Source organism: Triticum urartu, chromosome 2A (assembly GCF_056163025.1).
Source record: "Triticum urartu cultivar PI428250 chromosome 2A, HENAU_Tu73, whole genome shotgun sequence".
Taxonomy (NCBI): Eukaryota; Viridiplantae; Streptophyta; class Magnoliopsida; order Poales; family Poaceae; genus Triticum; species Triticum urartu.
The window spans coordinates 280,868,985-280,891,403 of NC_141874.1; the positions used below are offsets into that span (position 1 = coordinate 280,868,985).

At 44.0% G+C, this 22,419-nt stretch overlaps 1 long non-coding RNA gene and 1 pseudogene across 1 annotated transcript; one reads left to right on the top strand and one right to left on the bottom strand.

Moving 5' to 3' along the window:
* The first annotated feature begins 2,332 nt into the window (after positions 1 to 2,332).
* Positions 2,333 to 10,299, top strand: LOC147984826 (uncharacterized; annotated as a pseudogene).
* A 4,751-nt stretch (positions 10,300 to 15,050) lies between these two features.
* On the bottom strand, positions 15,051 to 18,760 carry LOC147984827 (uncharacterized). The gene is made up of 3 exons (XR_015616249.1): positions 18,253 to 18,760; positions 16,701 to 16,775; positions 15,051 to 15,372 (listed from the first exon to the last, which is right to left on the bottom strand). It is a non-coding gene; the product is annotated as an uncharacterized LOC147984827 (long non-coding RNA).
* Positions 18,761 to 22,419: the final 3,659 nt, after the last annotated feature.

Genomic DNA, 22,419 nt, shown 5'->3' on the forward strand with positions numbered 1-22,419 from the left:
TTTGGGTGTTAATCACATAAATGATGTGAACTAGATTATTGACTCTAGTAAACCCTTTGGGTATAGGTCACATGACGATGTGAACTATGGGTGTTAATCACATGGTGATGTGAACTATTAGTGTTGAATCACATGGCGATGTGAACTAGATTATTGACTCTAGTGCAAGTGGGAGACTGAAGGAAATATGCCCTAGAGGCAATATAAAGTTATTATTTATTTCCTTATATCATGATAAATGTTTATTATTCATGCTAGAATTGTATTAACCGGAAACATAATACATGTGTGAATACATAGACAAACAGAGTGTCACTAGTATGCCTCTACTTGACTAGCTCGTTAATCAAAGATGGTTATGTTTCCTAACCATGAACAAGGAGTTGTTATTTGATTAACGAGATCACATAATTAGGTGAATGATCTGATTGACATGACCCATTCCATTAGCTTAGCACCCGATCGTTTAGTATGTTGCTATTGCTTTCTTCATGACTTATACATGTTCCTATGACTATGAGATTATGCAACTCCCGTTTGCCGGAGGAACACTTTGTGTGCTACCAAACGTCACAACGTAACTGGGTGATTATAAAGGAGCTCTACAGGTGTCTCCAAAGGTACATGTTGGGTTGGCGTATTTCGAGATTAGGATTTGTCACTCCGATTGTCGGAGAGGTATCTCTGGGCCCTCTCGGTAATGCACATCACATAAGCCTTGCAAGCATTGCAACTAATGAGTTAGTTGTGAGATGATGTATTACGGAACGAGTAAACAGACTTGCCGGTAACGAGATTGAACTAGGTATTAAGATACATACGGTCGAATCTCGGGCAAGTAACATACCGATGACAAAGGGAACAACGTATGTTGTTATGCGGTCTGACCGATAAAGATCTTCGTAGAATATGTAGGAGCCAATATGAGCATCCAGGTTCCGCTATTGGTTATTGACCGGAGACGTGTCTCGGTCATGTCTACATTGTTCTCGAACCCGTAGGGTCCGCACGCTTAAGGTTTCGATGACAGTTTATTATGAGTTTATGAGTTTTGATGTACCGAAGTTAGTTCGGAGTCCCGGATGTGATCACGGACATGACGAGGAGTCTCGAAATGGTCGATACATAAAGATTGATATATTGGACGGCTATATTCGGACACCGGAAGTGTTCTGGGTGATTTCGGAGAAAACAGGAGAGCCGGAGGGTTACCGGAACCCCCCCGGGAGAAGTAATGGGCCATATGGGCCTTAGTGGAGAGAGAGAGGGGCTGCCAGAGGTGGGCCGCGCGCCTCCTCCCCCCTGGTCCGAATTGGACTAGGAGAGGGGGGGGGGGCGGCGCCCCCCTTTCCCTCTCCCTCCCCACTTCTTTCCCCCTCCTAGTAGGAGTCCTACTCCTACTAGGAGGAGGACTCCTCCTGGCGCGCCTATAGGGGCCGGCCGGCCTCCTCCCCTTGCTCCTTTATATACGGGGGCAGGGGGGCACCCCTAGACACACAAGTTGATCTTCGTGATCGTTCCTTAGCCGTGTGCGGTGCCCCCCTCCAACATATTCCACCTCGGTCATATTGTAGCGGTGCTTAGGCGAAGCCCTGCGACGGTAGAACATCAAGATCGTCACCACGCCGTCGTGCTGACGGAACTCCTCCCCGACGCTTTGCTGGATCGGAGCCCGGGGATCATCATCGAGCTGAACGTGTGCTAGAACTCGGAGGTGCCGTAGTTTCGGTGCTTGATCGATCGGGCCGTGGAGACGTACGACTACATCAACCAAACGCTTCCGTTGTTGATCTACAAGGGTACGTAGATCACACTCTCCCCTCTCGTTGCTATGCATCACCATGATCTTGCGTGTGCGTAGGAATTTTTTTGAAATTACTACGTTCCCCAACAAGAAAGATTAGAAAATATGCCATTGATAGTGAGGCTTGGTATCATTATGCTGTTGGATCAATTGTTACCTTAGTTGTGATCTTGATCGCATTTGTTGTTGCATTTAAAAGCTTTAGCTAGACAATGTGTATGTTGTTTTATGAGAATAAGTGTGTATGAACTTGTATTAATTTGGTCTTTTTGGTGTTTTGTAATGAAGATGAGCCGGCAATGGATGTACGATGACCGATGCTCTCCCCAGTTCATTAATGGTGTGAATGCTTTTCTTCTTGCGGCTGAGGCAAACAAGCGGGCAGATGGTTTTATATGTTGTCCATGTGCTGTCTGTAAGAATGATCAGAATTGCTCTAAGTCAAGAACCATTCACGTCCACCCATTTGAGTCTGGTTTCATGCCCCACTATAATGTTTGGACCAAGCACGAAGAAAGAGGGGTTATGATGGAAGACAATGAAGAAGAAGAGGACGACGACAGCTATCCTAGCCATGGGTTCCCTGAATACGATGGTACAACAATGGGGGAAGAAGCCGAAGAAGAGGCATCAGATGAGCCCGCTGATGATCTTGGTTGGGCCATTGCCGATGCAAAGAAAAATTGCGCAAGTGAAAAGGAGAGGCTGAAGTTGCAGCGCATGTTAGAGGATCACAAGAAATTGTTGTACCCAAATTGCGAAGCTGACAAGAAAAAGCTGGGCACCACACTGGAATTGTTGCAATGGAAGGCAGAGAATGGTGTATCTGACAAGGGATTTGAAAAGTTGCTGGTAATGTTAAAGAAGATGCTTTCAAAGGACAACGAAGTGCCTGACAGTACGTACGAAGCAAAGAAGGCTGTCCGCCCTCTAGGATTAGAAATGCAGAAGATACATGCATGCCCTAATGATTGCATCCTCTACCGTGGTGAGTAGGATTTGAATGCATGCCCGATATGCGGTGCAATGCGCTATAAGATCAGCCGCGATGACCCTGGTGATGTTGAGGGCGAGCGCCCTAGGAAGAAGATTTCTATCAAGGTGATGCGGTATGCTCCTATATTACCATGGTTGAAACGTTTGTTCCAAAACAAAGAGCATGCCAAATTGATGCGATGGCACAAAGAAGATCGTAAGAAAGACGGGAAGTTGAGAGTACCTGCTGACGGGTCGCAGTGGAGAAGAATCGAGAGAAAGTGGGAGGACTTTGCAGATGACGCAAGGAACGTATGGTTTGGTCTAAGCGTAGATGGCATTAGTCCTTTTGGGGAGCAGAGCAGCAATCATAGCACTTGGCCTGTGACTCTATGTATGTATAACCTTCCTCCTTGGTTGTGCATGAAGCGGAAGTTCATTATGATGCCAGTGCTCATCCAAGGCCCTAAGCAACCCGGCAACGACATTGATGTGTACCTAAGGCCATTAGTTGAGGAACTCTTACAACTGTGGAATGAAAAAGGTGTACGTGTGTGGGATGAGCACAATCAGGAGGAGTTTGACCTACATGCGTTGCTGTTTGTGACCATCAATGATTGGCCTGCTCTCAGTAACCTTTCAGGACAGACAAACAAGGGATACCGCGCATGCACGCACTATTTAGATGATACCGACAATATATATTTGAATAATTGTAAGAAGAATGTGTACCTGGGACATCATCGATTTCTTCCGAGCAGGCATCCCGTAAGAAAGAAAGGCAAGCATTTCAAAGGTGAGGCAGATCACCGAAAGAAGCCTCGCCACTATACTGGTCGTGATATACTTGATATGGTCAAGGATTTAAAAGTAATCTTTGGAAAGGGTCCTGGCGGACAATCTATTCCGAATGACGCCGACGAATGCGCACCCATGTGAAAGAAGAAATCTATATTTTGGGACCTACACTATTGGAAAGACCTAGAGGTCCGCTCTGCAATCGACGTGATGCACGTGACGAAGAATCTTTGCGTGACCCTGCTTGGCTTCTTGGGCGTGTATGGGAAGACAAAAGATACACCAGAGGAATGGGAGGACCAGCAACATATGCACGGAAAAGACGGCATACATCAGGGTCATGCCAGCTACGCTCTTACCAAAGAAGAGAAGGAAATCTTCTGTAAATGCCTGCTCAGTATGAAGGTCTCATCTGGCTTCTCATCGAATATAAAGGGAATAATAAATATGGCAGAGAAAAAGTTCCAGAACCTAAAGTCTCATGACTGCCACGTGATTATGATGCAACTGCTTCCGGTTGCATTGAGGGGCTTCTATCGGAAAACTTTCGATTAGCCATTGTGAAGCTATGTGCATTCCTCAATGCACTCTTAGAAGGTAATCGATCCAGAAATTATACCAAGGTTAGAGAATAATTTGGTGCAATGTCTTGTCAGTTTCGAGTTGGTGTTCCCACCATCATTCTTCTATATCATGACGCACGTCCAAGTTCACCTAGGCGAAGAGATTGCCGTTCTGGGTCCTGTATTTCTACATAATATGTTCCCCTTTGAGAGGTTCGTGGGAGTCTTAAAGAAATATGTTCTTAACCATGCTAGGCCAGAAGGAAGCATCTCCAAGGCCATGAAAATGAGGAGGTCATTGAGTTTTGTGTTGACTTTATTCCTGATCTTAAGCCGATTGGTGTTCCTGAATCGCGGCATGAGGGCAGACTGGGTGGAAAAGGCACGCTAGGACCGAAAGCAATAATATGTGTGGACGGGCATTCTCTCACTCAAGCACACTACATAGTTGTACAACATTCCGCCTTGGTGGCTCCGTATATCGAGGAACACAAGAATATTCTACGCTCCAAACACCTGGAGCAGTCTAACCACTGGATTACACGTGAACAAACCGGGACTTTCGCCGGTTGGTTGCAGACATGTGCCATGCATGACGACGCTGTTGAAGATGACCTGTACTTGTTGTCCCAGTTACCATCTTCGAATATAATGACTTTCAAAGGGTACGAGATAAATGGGAATACATTTTACACGATCGCCCAAGATAAAAAGAGCACCAACCAAAACAATGGTGTCCGCTTTGATGCATCAACCAAGAGGGGAAATGACACATATTATGGTTACATAGAGGAGATATGGGAACTTGACCATGGACGTGGTTTGAAGGTCCCTTTGTTTCAGTGCAAATGGGTCAATCTGACAGGAGGCGGGGTAATGGAAGACCCGCAGTACGGAATGACAACAGCGGATCTCAACAATCTTGCATACGCAGACGAACCATTCGTCCTAGCCAATGCTGTGGTGCAGGTTTTCTATGTGAAGGACATGCCTACCAAGCCGAGAAAAAGAAAAGATAAGGAAGCGAATACATCATATGATGAGCCAAAGCGCCACATAGTTTTTTCAGGGAAAAGAAACACCGTGTGAGTGGAGGACAAGGCAGACATGTCAGAAGATTATGAAAAGTTTCATGAAATTGCTCCCTTCACAGTGAATATTGACCAGAGCATCCAGTTAAATGATGAGGATTGTCCATGGTTACGGTGCAAAGGGACACACGCGAAGAAAAAGTTTGACACCCAAAGATCCCACTCTTGGATGTGACCGGCTTCACTGTCATCACTTTCTTATCTAGTGAGTTTCCGGACTGATATATCTGGAAAGTCCCACTTCGGACAAACCGGAGGGAATCTTTGTAATAGTTAGGGTGGTTATGTGTTTTGGCATTTGAAACGCGAAGAAATATTATGTACAAACAAATATTATGTAAAAACTTGACGCACTTCATGTGCAAAATGGACAATCTCTTTTGAAGTATCAGGGTTTCAGTCGAAAACTCATCTATTACAAAGGCATTTCATTTTTTCAAACTTATTTCAACTCCAGACTTTTTGTGCGTTCAGTATGCACCATTCAAAGCCACACCATCAATTTTCAATCCTTACTGCTATTTTTCATGCATGTACTGATTTTTTAGCTAAACGACCATGTAATTAAAAAGCACTACAAAAAGAACTTTGAAAAGGTTGAAATTTGGCATGGTATCATCATTTCACCCACATAACATGTGCTAAAAAGTTGAGAGGGTTACAACAAAAATTGGATGCACTTCATCTACAAAATGGACAATCTCTTTTGAAGTATCGGGGTTTCGGATGAAAACTCATCTGTTACAACGACATTTCATTTTTAAAACTTATTTCAACTTCAGACTTTTTGTGCATTCAGTATGCACCATTCGAAGCCACGTCATCAATTTTCAACCCTTTCTCACTTCATTTGCTATTTCTCATTCATTTACTGATTTTTTGAGCTAAACGACCCTGAAATTGAAAAGCACTACAAAATGAACTCTGAAAAGATTGAAAGTTGGCACGGTACCATCATTTCACCCACATAGCATGTGATAAAAAGTTGAGAGGGTTACGGCAAAAACTGGATGCACTTCGTCTACAAAATGGACAATCTGTTTTGAAGTATCAGAGTTTAGGACGAAAACTCATCTATTACAAAGGCATTTCATTTTTTAAAACTTATTTCAACTCCAGACTTTTTGTGCGTTAAGTATGCACCATTCGAAGCCACGTCATCAATTTTCAACCCTTTCTAACTTCATTTTGCTATTTTTCATGTATTTACTGAACTTTTGAGCTAAAGGACCCTGAAATTGAAAAGAACTACAAATGAACTCTGAAAAGGTTGAAAGTTGGCATGGTATCATCATTTCACCCACATAGCATGTGCTAAAAAGTTGAGAGGGTTACGGCAAAATCTGGATGCACTTCGTGTACAAAATGGACAATCTCTTTCGAAGTATCAGGGTCGGACGAAAACTCGTCTATTACAAAGGCATTTTATTTTTTAAGTAACCTTAGAATTACCAAATTGAATATAATGATAAAACACACTAATATTAAAAAGCAGAAAAAGAATCACTAAAAAAATATTTTTAAAGTAAAGTTACTCACAAACTAGTGATTCACACAAATTTCAAATAGTTGAAATTTAAACTATTCAAATTTGAAAACTACTAGCAATGACAGAAAGTTTATAATTTTTTTTACCTCAAGCAAAAAGATTCACAAAGAAACTCTAAATAAATAAAAAAACTACTCAGAAACAAAAGGAAATAAATAAAGCAAAAAACAAAAAAATAAGTAAATTAAAAAAGCCCGCCTACTGAACCACCACAACCTGCATACGACTAGAAACCCAACCTCTAGTTGGGCCAGGATGCAGGCCTGCAAGGCCCAGTAGGCCCAACAGGGCAGCACAGGTGCGGTAGGCCCAGAAGGCCTACATTAGAGAGGACCTCGATGGAGAGGCTGCGTCGGGGCTTATAAACAAGTGCTGGCTCCTCTCAACTAGCGAGGTGGGACTTAACATCCATTGTGCCCCTTGCCTGGCAGCACACTACCTTTAGTCACGGTTGGTGGCTTCAACCGCGACTAAAGGGTGGTCTTTAGTCGCGGTTGGAGCCACCAACCGGGACTGAAGGCCCGTCTTCCCGCCGCTTGCCAAAATTGACCTTTAGTCCCGGTTGGTGGCTCCAACCGGGACTAAAGGTGCCTCCTATATAAGCAGCACTTACGAAAATTTCACCAAATCCTTCATTCTTCTCGACAACACCGAACGCCACCACACCGCTAGGCTGCCGGAGCTCGCCGTCATCGTCCGTCTGTGCGCCCCTGCCCCTCGACGTCGCCGTCCGTCCGTCTGCGCCCCTACCCCACCTCAACGCCACCGTTCATCCGCGCCTCTGCCGCACCTCGATGTCGTGGCCGTCGCGCCCCTGCACCTCGCCGTCGCCATCCTTCCACGCCCCTACTCCTCGACATCACCGTCCGCCCGTCCGCGCCCCTACTGCACCTTGGCACCGTCGTTCGTCCGCTGTGAGCTCGCGCGGCCGCCCACTTCGGCGATTTTTTTCACTAGTTTTTTTATACATGTATGCACATGAATGTTTGATGTTTTATTTAGATGTTTTAGTTGTTTTAGATGATTATATAGTACAGCTGTATCTATAGAATTTTTTTCACTATACATGTTGGTATATTAGTATATATGTATGTATGGAAAAAAGTTCAGGAAATTTTGACATTTGAGGAATTAATTAGTATATTTGTATATATGTATGTATAGAAATTAATTAGTTTAGATGTTTTAGATGATTATTTTGTCACTAGTATATATGTATGTATGAATGCATGTTAGATGGATATAATTAGTGTTTAATTAGTATATAATTTTTTTATATAATCTTTTTTTGTTTTTTAATGGATGTATAGAAGTATGCTTTATTAGTGTTTCTTTTTCTATTTTTAATTTTATATAATGTTGTATATCATAGTATAGAAAAAATTTGCATATAAAAAAGTTGCATAGGAAAAAGTTGACCATATATATATATATTTGTTAGAAGGACTATAAGTGGGGGGAGTTTCGGAATTTTTTGAGAAAGGAATATTATATAGGGTAGTTATAACCTAGGAATGGGACATTATAATTGAAAAGAGGATATTTTTCTCAAAATTCCCTAATAAAATGACATTGCATATATAGGAATTTTTTCGTAAGAATTTGTTCTTGACGTCAACAATACCCGGCCCGCATCCTTGAGGTCGACTCGTTCGCGACGATGTCCTGCTTCAGAGGCGCCATGTCTGGGACCGGACTCCGCCGGGATGGCACTGGGAGGTGCTACCTTCAGGGGCGCGCAGCTTGGTGAGGAACCCGACCCCGGGTCCCCTCGTCGACCCAGAGCTCCTTTGGTGGCGTTCGCATGAGCCACTTTCGGTGCAGAGGCAACTGGCCCTGCCGCAGGTGGTACGTCGCTGTGTCAGGGAGGAGGACGAGCACGTCCATCTCTACATGGATGCGTTGGACGTCAGGTTCTCCAATACCTGGCAGGTTCTTCAGGGATCTTACCCCAGCTATGATCCTGTGATCGTTCCTTCTCTTTGGGTGTCCACCGCCCGCGCCTCAGGAACCGCGAGTGGACTAGATTCTTCGGTAATATTCGATCTGTATTAGCTAGTGATGTATTCGAGATTATATTATTTGATATATTCGAGACGATGTATTCGAGATTATATTCGATGATGCATATTAATTATCTAGATTATTTGAGATGCATATTATCTACGATGATTCAGTTTTTCCTTATTAATTGCATGCATGCATTCTAATTTGAATACTAAATTGTTTTATCTTTCTTCTGGATTAGTTAAATAAAATCTATGGACAATACTGGCAGAGAAGGAGAAGAGACTATGTTCGATATCATACGCTCCCCGAGCCTAGATGGGAATGAAGAAGATGACGACTCGCAATATCTAAACAATATCGGTGAGGGTATGATATTTGATGAAGGCGAACGAATAGATGAAGTCTAGAACAATGATGACGAAGGAAATGTTGTTCTTCAAATAACAAAGACCGACGAGGTATATTTATATAACCAGGCATCTGGTGATCATCACATGTTTTAATTGATTTGTATATATATTAATGAGTCGATCTTTCTTCTTTTAGCCCTTCGGGTCGAGAAAATCTTCTACAAGCAATAGGACAATTTGAGGCCCGGCCAAAAATATGAAGGATGTCGTAAAGTACAACATCGATGCCATCAAACCTAATGGCGAACCACGCGAACCTAAGAAGAATGCGAACAAGTTCATTCGTCAATGCAGAGTTATTGTCAGGGACCAAATCCCGATCTCCGTTCAAGAATGGAAAAAGCCAGCAAAGGAAGATCCAGATGTTACTTTTGTCGACAAAAGAGCAAAAGATCTGCTTTGGGAATCTCTCATATCACATTTCACCCTACCAGATCATTTGACAGATGTAGATCTGGAGAAAGTCAAGAACTGTGCTCTTAAGAAGATGGCGATAGCATTCAACAACCACAAGAAAAATATATGGGCCGCGTACGTCAATGCAGGAAAGAAGACTCTAGAATTCAAGGGAACACTGGAGAAGGCAAGAGATCACTGGGACGCTTTCATGAACTTCAAGGGATCGGAAGTAGGTCAGGAACGGTCAAGAAAAAACAAGATTAATGCCGTGAAAAAGCAGTGCCACCATAATCTGGGGTCAGGTGGCTACGAGGTGGCTCGACCTAAGTGGGATCTCGCAGAGGGAGAGATGATGGCTGAAGGGGTCACTCCAGTTGCATTGAGCTGCCACCCAGGTGCAGGACTTGGTTCTATGCGCATGGGGGGAAGTTGGGCCCAAAGACATGCGAGGTTATTGGAGCGGGTAAGTCTTAAAGGAGCCACCGACTTGCGCGCCCTAAAGAATCCTGAACACCTAGGAAGAACACGAGGCAAAGGCATTGTTCCGTGGTTTGATGGGTTTGTGGACTGGAACGCCGAGTACAGAAGCCATGCGAGAAAGAAGCAGCAGGAGGAGCAGCAGAGGAAGCAGGAAGCAGACCACCTTCGCATTGTAGAATTAAAGCACACAAAGTTGGAACTCGCTTTCAAGCGGCAATAGCAGTAGATCGACGCACTTAGCCAGGAAATGGGGTCTCAGCAGCGGCAGCGGCTAGCGGATCCAGCATTGGATAGCACCGTCCCATCCATGCTGAGAAGCAGTGTGGGTTCCGCCCCAGGTGATGATGCACTGCTGGATAGATACCATGTGGATGATATCATAGCTACGACAACTTGTGAGCTACAGATAAAAGTGAAGAACATATCCATGAAGGTGGCGGATGAATATGCTTATACAAATCCCCCTGAAGCAACCTTCCATTCAAATCTGATTCCAGCTGGCTATGCTCATGTCGGGGTTGACGAGGTGGTCACAGGATATTCGGGGCTAGAGCTTGACATTCCTGGAGGTGCCGACGAGCACACACTAGGAGAGGCCATACATCATATCATTCTATGGAGAAAGGATTGCATCGTCTTTCCAAGGCCACCGACACCACGTCAGCCGGCTTCTCCTCCAAGTCCACCACCACGTCAGCAGACTCCTGCTCCTCCAAGTCTGCCACCGCGTCAGCAGACTCCTGCTCCTCCAAGTCCGCCACATTGTCAGCTCACTCCTCGTCCTCCAAGTCCGGCACCGCGTCAACCGACTCCTCATCCAAGTCAGGCACCGCGTCAGCTGTCTCCGCCGCCTTAGCAACAACGGAAGAGAGGCTCCACAGCTACGGCGGCTAGCAGTACAACAGGGGGCAAGAAATACAAATTTGGTCCAAGCCTCAAGCCTCTTTCGAAGTTGCCAAAACGAAGCCGAAGTGGCTGCCCAAGTGGCGGCGCATTTTGCATCGAACCCCCACCCCCCCGCCGCCAAAGGAGAAAGTACCCGAGAAAGTGCAACAACACTTTATTGTTAATGCTCAACCGGCTGTGAAGCATAGGGACTTAGACTATGAGCGCCAAATTAAGAAGTCCTATCATGCACAAAACTCGAAGGCATCGAGCTCGAGCTCGAGCCAAGCAGCTGTTAAAAAAAGCCGGAAAACTGTTCCTCAGCTGGGAGAATAGGCGGTGCAATCGATCCCCCCGCTCATTGTACAAACACATGTGAGTACCGGCGCCGACCAACTGGTAATAACCGACGATCATAGAAGGCAGGCTAAAGAGGCCGGTGTCATTGTAGAACAACTCCTAGGCATCGAGGACTTCCAAACGTTTAAAGAGGAGGAACTACAATATGGAAATATGTCCGCGACCAACCTATGGTCAAGCCTGAGCAGATCCCACTTCTATCAACGAGAATGTATGAATTGCATCAATGGTACATGAGAGAAGTAAAGACTACCGATCGAGAGTCCCTCATGGTGAAAGTCAAGGCAGAGCATTACTTCCATGAAAAAGATATGTGGGTTGAGTTTCGACAAATGTTTCAGTTATTCAATCAAGACGCACTCGACAAATCTATCGTCAGTTGCTATTGTCTGTAAGTGATTTCTTTCTCTAATTTAAGTCTCTAGCTAGTTGTAGTGCTCGTTCATTACTTGTAATTATCCTCACTGTATTCTTTTCTGTGGTATTATGTAGAATGAAAATGTATGAAATGAAACAAGCTGGATGCTATGGCATTGGTTCATTGACCCAAATACCATTAATCAAGAGACATGTCCGCGTGGATATGATCGACCATACACAGAGGAAAGCTTGCTAGAGTTATTGAAGCACCTAAATACCCAACCAGAAATACTACTTCCTTACAACTTCGGGTGAGTCACATTGTCTTGTACTACAAATTCTGTTTTTGCTTACTAGATGTTAATAAGTGTAGTTGATGAGTTATGCAAACGTGTGCGCATGCAGTTTTCACTGGATCCTGCTAATCATTGAAGTTGAAGAGGGAAAAGTTCAAGTACCGACTCACTACCTGAAGACATTAATGACCACGCAATCATGAAGGGGATGGTTCACATGTAATTTCAATCATTATCGCACTATGTCGGCCTCTTTAGTTCATTTCCTGACATCAACTAATTAATAACTCCTTTATTCATTTTCTTTGCCGGCGGGCATGGCTTGGTCATCAAATAGGTTGAAGGCCCATGGAAACAAAAGCTGAAAAGGGTGCGACCCATGGTAATGAAATAAGTAGTACTAGCTAGCTACCATCTCTTTAATTCTAGTTTCAATACCATTATCATGCTTGATTAATTATTATCTGATTGAATTCTATTCTCATAAAGACCATGGGGCAGACGCTGGGGACTAATTTATGTGCATACTACGTTTGCGAGAACATTCACATTATGCCGTCCGAAAGGACCAAAGGTGATAGACAAGCTTGGGTACGTTTGCCAGAAAACTATTCACAATTTTTATATCATTATCTAATATATACACACACAACTAATACATTCATATTGATCTCCTTTCTTTAAAGATGTTGAAGATGCAGGATACGCTCCTACCAACAGATCTCGCACGAGCAATTTAGGAGGAAATAGCGAGATTTTTGCTCGACCAGGTCATAGATCCCAAAGGAGAATACTATTGCAAGCTGTAATGCCTCCATATAATGATCTGCAAATTGTAGGAGAAATTATATATATATATACTTATTTATTTATATATATATGTGTGTGTGTGTGTGTGAATGGTCGTGCGAGAAATTCGATTATATATATATATATATGATCGGTTCTACGAGAAATTCTATTTATATATATGCATAAAGTGTACAATATGTAGTAGCGTAAAATATGTTTGAAATGAAAAAAAATTAAATGGAAAACACACAACTAAAAGGAAAAATAAATCATAAAACAATAAACCCCTAAACCTTTTAGTGCTGGTTGGTGTAACCAACCAGGACTAAAGGCCCCCAGCCCCCCGGCGCGGGCTCGTGCCACGTGGTGGGCCTTTGGTCCCGGTTCGTGACGAACTGGCACTAATAGGGGGAGGGGGGGCTTTAGTCCCCACCCTTTAGTGCCGGTTGCAAAACCAGCACTAAAAGTCCTTACGAGTTGGGACAATAGCCCGATTCTGCACTAGTGTGAGACCGAGATCTGTATCGGTGTGAACGAATCGTTAGGGTTTCTGGAAGTGGCTATGTCAAATGAACTTGGTGGCACTGGGTAGAAAGAATTGGTGGGGCCGAGTTGGAGTTTAGGGTTTCGACATATTTGGATGGAGAAAGTGGCTAAGGGTTTTGGAGCAATAGCAGTAAGCACTTTGGGCAAGTAGACCATTAAGCAACACCTCATCCCCTTTTAATAGTATTGGCTTTCCTATGGACTCAATGTGATCTTGGATCACTAAAATAGAAATGAAGAGTCTTGAGCTTTTGCCAAACTTTGTCCTTAGAATTTTGAGGGGTCCACATCTCTATGTCATGCCATGCCAATTATTGAATATCCTGAAATATTTATCTTGAATGGATATTAGTTCAATGAGCTATATGTTGGTATGAATTACCAAAACCACCCGAAGATTAGTTGCATTTTCAGTCTCCCTCTTTTTGGTAATTGATGACAACATATATATCAAAGCTTCGACAAATGATTAAATGAATGAAATACATTGCCGCTTTGAGAAGTATGTGATAAGCAAGAGCTCCCACTAAATTTGTGCATTATTAAAAATTTGTGTTTGAATGCAAATGCATAATTGATTAGGATCATGGGTCACTCTTCCATGTCACATACATTTTGGTGGAGCGCACAAAATGATAAGAGTGAAATAACATACTCACATCTCCAAAGACATAAGTGAATTATCATACACCAATAACCGTAGGGATAAGCATTAAGCACACATTAAGCAGAGTATGATCAACCACATAGGAACAAACATAGTATCTCACAAGCATCACACGATCAAGTATCACAAATCAAACAAACATAGTAGCAAAAACTCAATAAATCCGAATAGCAAAAAAAGCGAGACACACACACACACACTCTCTCTCAAAGCCTATGATCTACACAATTTCTCCCCTTCGGTAAAAAGTACCAACATGCTTGAAAAGGTATAGAGCTATGCGTCTCTCTAGGCATGATCCTTCGGAGCTCCTGAAGGGGTCTTCTGGATTGTGTCTCATGTGTGCGTAGATGGCGTTGAGAGAACAACGTCTGCAAATGCCTCTAAAGATGTCGGCTGGATTGGTGGTGTAGACACTGGAGGTGGCACTATAACAGTAGTGGCAGTGTCCGTGCAACAAACCCTGGGTCTATTGCCCAGACTGTCCATAGGTCGAAGAGCAAGATTACAACACCAATATCAGATCAAGGCACAAGGGACCAATTCTTTGAAGGACTAACGTGCAGATCAAGAAGACCAATACTAGCCAAAGAGACAAGGTTCCACTGCTAGAGGGACCTCCCTTGCCGGGCAGGCGAGCCTGGCAAGGATGAGGTTACCCTGGAAGCAAGCCTCCAAAGATCGCCTCGGCAGGCCTGCCGGGGCTCACGGAGGCAAATCACTCCACCTCATCACCCCGCAGTGATGCACGTCATCGATCAGCGTGGTGTCAAGCTCCTAAGTGACTAAGTGGCCGCCCTCTGCCACACGACAGCCACTTCCTACAAAAAATACCTCCAAGCGACACCTGTCCTGAGACGTGTCAAACAAGCAGGTGATGTCGCTTGAAGCTACGTCGGTATTTCCCCAAAGAGGAAGGGATGATGCAGCACAACGGCGGTAGGTATTTCCCTCAGATATGAAACCAAGGTTATCAAACCAGTAGGAGTGTGACGCCCCCGATTTAATCGCACACTAATCATACACGCAAACGTGTACGATCAAGATCAGGGACTCACGGGAAGATATCACAACACAACTCTACAAATAAAATAAGTCATACAAGCATCATATTACAAGCCAGGGGCCTCGAAGGCTCGAATACAAGAGCTCGATCATAGACGAGTCAGCGGAAGCAACAATATCTGAGTACAGACATAAGTTAAACAAGTTTGCCTTAAGAAGGCTAGCACAAACTGGGATACAGATCGAAAGAGGCGTAGGCCTCCTGCTTGGGATCCTCCTAACTACTCCTGGTCGTCGTCAGCGGGCTGCATGTAGTAGTAGGCACCTCCCGAGTAGTAGTAGTCGTCGTCGACGGTGGCGTCTGGCTCCTGGGCTCCAACGTCTGGTCGCAGCAATCGGGTATAGAAACGGGGAAAAGAGGGAGCAAAGAAACCGTGAGTACTCATCCAAAGTACTCGCAAGCAAGGAGCTACACTACATATGTATGCACTGGTATCAAATGGAATAAGGGTATCATATGTGGACTGAACTGCAGAATACCGAAATAAGAGGGGGATAGCTAATCCTTTCGAAGACTACGCTTCTGGTAACCTCCATCTTGCAGCAGGAGAAGAGAGTAGATGATAAGTTCACCAAGTAGCATCGTGTAGCATAATCCTAACCGATGATCCTCCCCTCGTCGCCCTGTGAGAGAGCGATCACTGATTGTATCTGGCACTTGGAAGGGTGTGTTTTATTAAGTATCCAGTTCTAGTTGTCATAAGGTCAAGGTACAACTCCAAGTCCTGTTACCGAAGATCACGGCTATTCGAATAGATTAACTTCCCTGCAGGGGTGCACCACATTTCCCAACATGCTCGATCCCCTTTGTCCGGACACACTTTTCTGGGTCATGCCCGGCCTCGGAAGATCAACACGTCGCAGCCCTATCTAGGCACAACAGAGAGGTCAGCACGTCGGTCTAAATCCTATGGCGTAGGGGTCTGGGCCCATCGCCCATTGCACACCTGCACGTTGCGTACGCGGCCGGTGAGCAGACCTAGCAACCCCCATTACAAAGGAAGTTACGTTACGCGGTCCAACCCGGCGCGCGCCGCTCAGTCGCTGACGTCATGAAGGCTTCGGCTGATACCACTACGTCGAGTGCCCATAACTGTCCCCGCGTAGATGATTAGTGCGTATAGGCCAGTGGCCAGACTCAGATCAAATACCAAGATCTCGTTAAACGTGTTAAGTATCCGCGAACGCCGACCAGGGCCAGGCCCACCTCTCGCCTAGGTGGTCTCAACCTGCTCTGTCGCTCCGCCACAAAGTAACAGCCGGGGGCCGTCGGGAACCCAGGCCCACCTCTACCGGGATGGAGCCACCTGCTCCTTCAGCCCCCATCTCCGAACAGCCCCCATCTCCGAACAGTATCATAAGTAATGTAACAGTATCAAGTATATAGCATATGCCCGTGATCACCTCCCGAAGTGATCACGACCCAGTAGTATAGCATGGCAGACGGACAAGAGTGTAGGGCCACTGATGATAATCTAGCATCACATACTAAGCATTTAGGATTGCAGGTAAGGTATCAACAGTTGTAGCAACAATGACAGGCTATGCATCAGAATAGGATTAACGGAAAGCAGTAACATGCTACTCTACTCTAATGCAAGAAGTAGAGAGAAGAGTAGGCGATTTCTGGTGATCAAAGGGGGGGCTTGCCTGGTTGCTCTGGTAAAAGAGAGGGGTCGTCAACACCGTAGTCGTACTGGGTAACAGCGGCGTCGGTCTCGGTGTCTAGCAAGAGAAGAGGGGGAAGAAACAATAAATATAATGCAAACAAATGCATGACAATGTATGACATGACAAAGTGTGATGCTAGGTGTGCCCTAACGTGGTATGAGATGGTACCGATGAAGAGGGGAAACATCCGGAAAAATATCCCTGGTGTTTCGCATTTTCGGGTAGATGAACCAGAGGGGAAAAGTTGCATGTTTTCTATTCTAGGGATAGGTGGCGGACGAACGAACCGCGTATTCAGATCCGTCTCGTCGTTCTGAGCAACTTTCATGTACAAAGATTTTCGATCCGAGCTATGGATGAATTTCTACAATTTTCCAAAGTTTCGAAATATTTTCTGGAATCCCTGAAAATTGGCCAAGTCCTCAGTTTTAAACATCACTTAGTTGTTTTGCAGAGGCTATAGCTAGCATTCTGTACATCCTTTGAATTAGTGCCTTATATTAAATCTGGGCACTCTGCTGTGATCTACATGACAGTCTCAGGTCCATCTACATTAGTGTCCATTTGCTTGCTCAAATATTTGTTTCAAAAGTGCTATTGGATGTCAATTCCAGAATCTGTTTCTCAATTCTTCCGGTTAACAGAACATAGATATTTGTCATTTTCATAGGAATTAAACCACGCACTATCTGAAGTAGGTTCAATGGAACAAAATGAAGCTTGTTACATCTACTTTTCGTTTATATAAATTTTACCCATGTTAGGACTTGTCTTATCGCTATTTAGGGGCTGTTTAGCGGGCTAGTCATTACAGAAATATTTTCATAAGAATTAAACCACGCACTATCTGAAGTAGGTCCAATGAAACAAAATAAAGCTTGTTACATCTACTTTTCGTTTATATAAATTTTACCCATGTTAGGACTTGTCTTATCGCTATTTAGGGGCTGTTTAGCGGGCTAGTCGATGCAGAAATACGAAAGCTAACTACTGCTACAGTAACATTCAGTTACTGTAGCAGAGCAGCATGCAGTGGGCGCGCACACACTACACACTACACGGACACTCTACAAAGGGCCGGCCAGAGGCACATAGCCGGCCACACACGGCCATGGCCAAGAGCGGCAGCAACAACGAATACACAGCGGCAGCAGCAGTAGCTTGCAGCAGTACGCAGCGGCATCAGCAGTAGCGGCGGCACAGCAGCAGCCTAGCGAAGCAAGCAGCAGCAGCAGGGAGCAGCGCCGGGCACGACGTCGCGCGCGCGGACAGCGGCTGCTAGCGACGGCGGCAACGGCCGGGGTGACCAGGACGCGGCCAGGCGCCTACATGCGGTCAGGAGAGGCCGAGGGCGCGCGCGGCTGGAGCATGCGGCGCGCGCGCAGACATGGACGGGCAGGGGCGTGCCCATGGGTGGCTGCGCGCCCACGAGCGTGGCTGCGACCACGGAGCTCTAGTGGCCGTGACGAGCGCGGACGAAACATCTACAATGGCAAAACTTGAAGGGGGCGAGGGGGGAAGCGCAGCTCACCGCGGAGCTCGGTGACGCGCTCGGGGAGGCCGGGGACGGCTCGACGGCGACGCAATCGATGGCGAGGTGCCGCAGCCGTGCGTGGAGAAGATGCCTCGTTGGCGGCGATCCGGCGCTCCCCCGCTTGATCTACTGCTTGGAATCGACGGAGATGAGGCGGGCGGAGCTCCTAGAAGTCTCCACGAGGCTCGGGGAGGTCCCGGAGCACGGCTACAAGGCGGCGGCGGCGACGGAGCTTTGGTCAACGGCTTGATCTGGAACGAGAGAGTGAGGGAGGGGTTACTCGAGGGCTAGGGTTGGGTGCGGGGTCAAAGGAGGTCGCGGGGTCGACTTGTAGTCGGGGAATGGGTGTGGATGATCGCCACGCACGACCATCGCCGGCGGATGGCTGCCACGCCCCCGCCCCTGTCTCCTGTAGCGAGAGGGAGATGACGAGTGGGGGTGGCTGGGCCGGTTTTTGTTTAATGGGCCAAGTTTCCAGTAGTTTAGGTCCCTTTTTTCCATTTTCTCTTTCCTGTCCTTTCTTTAATTAGAGCTTGCAAATGAATTATGTTAAATGTGCAAATTAGCACATAAATATTAGGTAATATTTTGGGCTAGTCCAACAAGTTTCAATATTTTTTTCTAGATTACATATTTATTTAAATTTGATTATTTCAATAAAAGATTTATGGGTCATTTTTAAAATAGTCTAGGGGCCTTATAATAGTCTAGGGGCATTATAATACTTTGAAAAATGTAGATTCTTTCATGAAAATTTGTTAATGAATATTTTCAACCTAACCCACATTTGTAATTTACCATTTGAAAACTTTTATAGTTTGACTTGATTTTAAATTAGAATTTGAACAGGGTTTGAAACAACGTGAGTATACCAACAGTAAATATGTGTGGTGACGTGGCCTCATTAGTAGAGGGTTACTGTAGCTTAATTATCTGGGCGTCACAAGGAGAACCAAGCAACACAACGTAAACATCACTTGCACACAAATAACAACTTCTCGCAACCCGACGTGTTAAAGGGGTTGTCAATCCCTTCCAGGGTACGGTGCCTCAAGACAGGCAAACAGACGTGAGATAAATTTGTAGTAGATTGATAGATCGAACACCAAATAAATAAATAAGAATAAATTGCAGCAATATATTTTTTGTGTTTTTGAATTAATATATCTGAAAACAAAAGCAAGAGAAAAGTAGATCGCAAAGGCAAATAATATGAGAAAGAAGACCCGAGGGCCGTAGGTTTCACTAGTGGCTTCTCTCGAGAAAAATAGCAAACGGTGGGTAAACAAATTACTGTTGGGCAATTGATAGAACCTCAAATAATTATGACGACATCCAGGCAATGATCATTATATAGGCATCACGTCCAAGATTAGTAGACCGACTCCTGCCTGCATCTACTACTATTACTCCACACATCGACTGCTATCAAGCATGCATCTAGTGTATTAAGTTCATGGAGAAACGAAGTAATGCAATAAGAACGATGACATGATGTAGACAAGATCTATCTATGTAGAGATAGACCCATCGTTTTATCCTTAGTAGCAACGATACATACGTGTCGTTTCCCTTTCTGTCATTGGGATCAAGCATCGTAAGATCGAACCCACTACAAAGCACCTCTTCCCATTGCAAGATAAATAGATCAAGTTGGCCAAACAAAACCCAAATATCGGAGAAGAAATACGAGGCTATAAGCAATCATGCATACAAGAGATCAAAGAAACTCAAATAATTTTCATGGATATAAAAAGATAGATCTGATCATAAACTCAAAGTTCATCGATCCCAACAAACACACCGCAAAAGAGTTACATCATATGGATCTCCAAGGGACCATTGTATTGAGAATCAAGAGAGAGAGAGATGAATCCATCTAGCTACTAACTACGGACCCGAAGGTCTACAAAGAACTACTCACGCATCATCGGTGAGGCACCAATCGAGGTGGTGAACCCCATTCGAGATGGTGTCTAGATTGGATCTAGTGGTTCTGGACTCTGCGGCGGATGGATGAATATTTCGTCGACTCCCCTAGGGTTCTGGTATTTTTGGGGTATTTATAGAGCAAAGAGGCGGTCCGGGGGGTACCCGAGGTGGGCACAACCCACCAGGGCACACCTGGTCCTCCTGGCGCGCCCTGGTGGGTTGTTCCCTCCTCGGGACTCCCCGCAGGTGCAACCAGGGCCCAACATGTTCCTTCCGGTCCATAAAAAATCTCCATAAAGTTTCGTGGCATTTGGACTCCATCTGATATTGATTTTCTATGATGTAAAAAACACGAAAAACATGAACTAACACTTGGCACTATGTTAATAGGTTAGTACCAAAAATGATATAAAATGACTATAAAACGATTATAAAACACCCAAGATTGATAATATAACAGCATGGAACAAGCAAAAATTATGGATACATTGGAGACGTATCAGCATCCCCGAGCTTAACTCCTACTCGTCCTTGAGTAGGTAAGTGATAAAAACAGAATTTTTGATGTGGAATGATGCCTATCATGTCATATCATATTCTTTTCTTTATAGCATGGACAATTGTACTTTTAGTTGTTCAAAGCAATAGTCTAGTTTTGACATGCTAATTTAGATACTCAAGCATATCAACAAGCAACCTTGTCTTTCAAAATATCAATGCTAAAATAAGTTATCCCTAGCCCATCATGCTCAAACATTGATCCATTCATGAAACACACTCGAATATTAGCTACACCCAATACTTGAGTACGATGATATTGCCTCCTAGTTGGTGCTTTTATAAGAGAAGATGAAGACTCAAAATAAAAATTCCATAAAGTAAAAGAAAGGCCCTTCGCAGAGGGAAGTAGGGATTTGTAGAGGTGCAAGAGCTCAAAGCGAAAAACTTAGAGATAAAAACATTTTGAGAGGTGTATCCATCCCACCAACGAAAACGACTTAGAGTTCCCAATACTTTCCATGCATAGATATATCATAGGAGGTTCCCAAACAGAAAATAAAGTTCATTCCTTTTTCCACCATAACTTTCACTTTCCATGGCTAGCCGTATCCACGGTTACCCTCCATACCAACACTTTCCAAGGAATTTATTATTTGAGAACATAAAGTAAATTCAATTTTTTTGCATTTCAGGACTGGGCATCCCTAATACCTTTGCCTTACTCTCGTGCAATGACAATGGAATAAACACTCATCTTGAGCATAACACATCTAACATGGAAAATATTAGCCACCCCTCACCGCTCCGCGAGCGAAACAAACACACAAAAGAGAAGTTTATTTTGAAAATTAGAGATGACACATGCAAATTTGCTTAGAACGACAAAAGAATACCGCATATAGGTAGATATAGTGGACTCATGTGGCAAAACTGGGTTAAAGGTTTTTGGATGCACAAGTAGTGATCATACTTAGTGCAAAATGAAGGCTAGCAAAAGATTGGGAAGCGACCAACTAAGAAACGAATAATATCATAAGCAAGCATTAAGCGTAAATAACACCGAATAATGCACCATAAGTAGGATATAATTTCATTGCATGACTATTGACTTTCGTACTTGCATAGGGAATCACAAACCTTAACACCAATATTATTATTAAAAAAATTACTCATCAAGATGACTCACATATCACATCATCATATCTCAAAACTATTACTAAGAATCAAGTTTATTTTGTCCAATGATCTTCATGAAAGTTTTTATTATATCCTTCTTGGATATCTATTACTTTGGGACTAATTTTCATGTATTGCTTTTGACAAGCTCCAAAAAATATAAGTGAAGATCATGAGCATAATAAATTTTTCTTTCTCTCAAATTAATTTAAGTGAAGTAAGAGAGAATTTCTTGAAAATTTTACTAACTCTCAAATAAATCTAAGTGAAGCAAGAGATCATTTCTTAAAAAATACTAAAGCACACTGTGCTAAAAAAGATATAAGTGAAGCACCAGAGAAAGTCCATTCCTCATAAAAAATTTAAGTGAAGCATAGAGAGCATTTCTAACAAGTCATGACATAATTTTGGCTCTCTCAAATAGGTGTGTCCAGCAAGGATTGATAACTTAAAGCACAAAATAAAACAAGCAAAGACTCATATCATACAAGACGCTCCAAGCAAAACACATATCATGTGACGAATAAAAATATAGTTTCGAGTAAAATACCGATG